This window comes from Zalophus californianus, chromosome 5 (assembly GCF_009762305.2).
Source record: "Zalophus californianus isolate mZalCal1 chromosome 5, mZalCal1.pri.v2, whole genome shotgun sequence".
NCBI classification, from domain to species: Eukaryota; Metazoa; Chordata; class Mammalia; order Carnivora; family Otariidae; genus Zalophus; species Zalophus californianus.
The window spans coordinates 16,665,110-16,668,674 of record NC_045599.1 but is presented as its reverse complement, the minus strand read 5'-3'; the positions used below and the strand labels follow the sequence as shown (position 1 = coordinate 16,668,674).

General features: G+C 36.5%; 1 pseudogene; it reads right to left on the bottom strand.

The window, feature by feature from the left end:
• Positions 1–575: 575 nt before the first annotated feature.
• LOC113929687 lies at positions 576–1,126 on the bottom strand (annotated as a pseudogene).
• Between the last annotated feature and the right edge of the window lie 2,439 nt (positions 1,127–3,565).

Genomic DNA, 3,565 nt, shown 5'->3' with positions numbered 1-3,565 from the left:
AAGATATGTGGGCAGATTCAGAAAGAAAGAAAGAAAGAGAAAGAAAGAAAGAAAGAAAGAAAGAAAGAAAGAAAGAAAGAAAGAAAGAAAGAAAGAAAGAAAGAAAGAAAGAAAGAGAAAGAAAGAAGGAAGGAAGGAAGGAAAGAAAAAGAATTAGAGGTTTTTATTTATCTGGTAAAGGTAAATGACATAAAGGAAACCCTTGTTACCTGAAAGTAATTGTTACTTGATACAGTCACCTATAGAATCCATTGAAAATAGAAGTAAAAATTTCATTGTGACTAATGAAAAATATTTAATTTCAATTGTGTGTTAACAAATAAAGCAAACTCACATTGATTGTGGATATACCAAAAATGTGTCCTATTTAAAATATTTTACAATTAAAAATAGAAATACTATATGATACAATAATTCCACCACTGGGTATTTGCCCAAAGAAAGCAAAACCTTAATTCAAAAAGATATATATGCCCTAATTTTGTGTGTGCGTGTGGGGGGGGGCTCATAAATGTTTAATTACTTGATTTGAACAGAGGAATGAAAAAAGAAAACCCAGCAAGACAGGCCTGGCTTTAAGATTTTTTGTATTCAATTCGTTCTATTTTCACATCATCTCCAACTAGCTGATCCACATAAGTGACAACTGTAGAAGCCTGGATATCCATCAACATGAATGAAAGGACAGTGTTTGTTTCCAAGGCATTATATGCTCCAGTGGAAGAACCCGGGTTAATGTAAGATTTATTTTCATGCTCAAATGCTTCAAATTTGTGTGTGTGTCCTGAGATAAAGACTGTCCACATCAAACTGCCTCTGCAACAGAGCGTGGCTGGCCCTACCTCCCCGTGGAATAACTCAATGCCCATGGATCAGACCAGTTTTGAACTGCCCAACAGTCACCACTTTCTGTTCAGGATAATTCAGCTTCTCATGCAAGTCTCCTCACAATATGAAGTCTTGAGATAGTCATAACTCTCTTTGGGGCAAAGGTTTCCAGTACAGAGAATGTGCTGAATCTTTCCTGGCACGAGAAGTTTTTTTTTTTTTTTTTTTTTTTTAATTTAGCTGGGAAACTGTTACCCTGGTGTGGGATGTGCAGGTCTCTTAATACCAACACCAACATCCTGTCACTGGGCTCAATTCAGTCATCACAACCACTGCCACCATCTTCCTCTGTGTCCTCATTTTTACAATGGACTTTGAATGTAATTTTACTGACAGATTTGTAAGACAACACATTACTAATGTGTTTTACTTTTGACTTTTGCCATGTGACATTAAAGAGTACAACTTTTGCCAAAAAAAAAAGATCCACATGGTGACTAGGTGGCTTAGTTGGTTAAATCTCTGACTCTTGGCTCAGGTCATAATTTCATGGGTTGTGGCATCAAGTCCCCAGTCGGGCTCCAGGCTTAGAGGGAATGTGCCCCTCCCCTCACTTGCTCATGCTCTCTCTTTCTCTCAAATAAGTAAATAAATCTTTTTTAAAATCCCAAGAATTTTATAATTTTTTCTAAAGGTCACTACTGATCCTTTGATATTCTAATCATTGTCTTTGGAAACACTTTTCACCATTCTTGTTAATGCCCCTTTTCAGTTAACTGGTATAATTTGGTTGGATCCTCTTTTGTGAAGAGTTTCCATACGATTTGAGTCATTCTCCAGTACTAATTTTATGTAATCTCTGAAGAGATTTGTAAATTTACTCTGGGATTACTTTGATTTTTTTTTTTTTTCAATTTTACTGGTTGATGTTTAGAATACTCAGCTACCCATGGGACAATTTCTGACAAAGGATTCAATGAGGTAAGTTACTCACTAGTGATAAACTATAGAGGGGTGTTTGAGCGTAATTTAAATATTTACATATAATGGGAAATCTCAGAACTTTAAGAAGTCCAGCAGAACAAAAAACCTACCTTTTAAAGTGATGATAACCAAACAACTGTTATAAAATAAAAATTCTACCAGCAGCTGTCAAAGCAAGATTTATTTGACCTGCTTTTGCCGCTTTTCATCTGTAACTATGGGTTTAATTAGTTGATAAAGGATGATAGCAACCATTACCACCCCAGTTTCTTTTGTGCTCTTTCGTTTTAAATTGTAATTATTTAGCAAGCCAAAATATTAAGTTCAGAATACAAAAGAGCTAGCAATGATTATGTGAGGATTTTCAAGAAATTGTGTACAATATGGACAATTTTCTTTTGTTCACAAAGTTGTCATTAGCTTATAAAATATTTCATATTGTAACATTAATTAGTTAACCATGACATTACAAAAAGGTAACTAGTTGATCAACCTTAGAAAAACTACCTGGCAATCAAAGGAAATTGTTTTATTTTAATATAAAGAGAACAGCACTCAGAGAAATAATTTAAATATTAGCTATCTTTTAAAAGGTACTAGTGGGATATATACATTTTTGAAATGTAATTTTCAAAATATGATGATCAATATGAGGTTCTTCTTCCAAATGATTTCTTTGTACATTTTCCTGAAAAATAAAAGTTCATTTTAACATTTTTAGGCTATAGTTATATCCAAAGTGATGAGAACTCAAAGCTCATGTGTGACTCACACCCTGAATAAAATGAAATCAAACATCATGAATTAATTATAAAGGCCACTTCCAGGTCAATACATGGAATGAATGCATTGAGAGAGACATGTCTCTCTGTCCTTTGCCTCCTAAAATGCTCGACTCATTTAGCTGGCAGGTATTGACTTGAAATTTATGGTTTTATTTGATCTTTATCTTTATTCTTATCTGTACCCCATTTACAACAATCAACAGGAGATAACAATGAGGTGTTGACTTTGATGGTGCAGACCCAAACACCAAGTCAATACTAATGGGCACTGGGTTCCCTTATTAGTGGGGGTTTTTAAAACATTTTTAAATAGAACTGAGAGCTCTAGTGACTAGCCTCCAATTTAATTTCCCTCTTTAGCCAGATCCTGTTTAAAATGCTGTAGCACAAACATAAAACTGCTTGTGTAGGACAAAAAGAAAGAAAGAAAAGCTACCCTGTGTCAACTTGAGTCACAGCAACAACAAATGTCTGATCTTGAAGCTTTTCTCCGTCCACATGAGGCCATTCCAGGTTATATTCGCCACAATGTATGGACTTTAGGGATTCTTGCCCTGACAGGGAAATTGTTGAGCTGCGGCATATCATTTCTCCTTCTGGTTGCCTCAGTGAGTTTGGGTTCACTCGCTTGATTTTGTTGTCATCTTCACTGTGGCAGATACCCGGGAGGGGACTGCTGGTGGGGAGTTCTCCCCATTTCTCAGTCATTTCCCGTGTTGGCTACTCCTTTGGGTGCCTCCCCTTTTAAGAGTAGCTGATGTGGTTTAAGTAGGGGAAGAAACAAAAGCCTTCAGTTTGCTTTCCTGTCCCCTCTGGGTCTCCCCTTCTTCCAAAGCAGATGGGAGTAGTCCCATCCGACTCTCAGCCAGTCCCGTGAAAGATCCAAGCAAGGCACAACAGCGCTCTTTCCCGCCTCCACAAAACATGGTTTCAGAGTCCTTCCTAACACATCACTCCAACTGACTGAA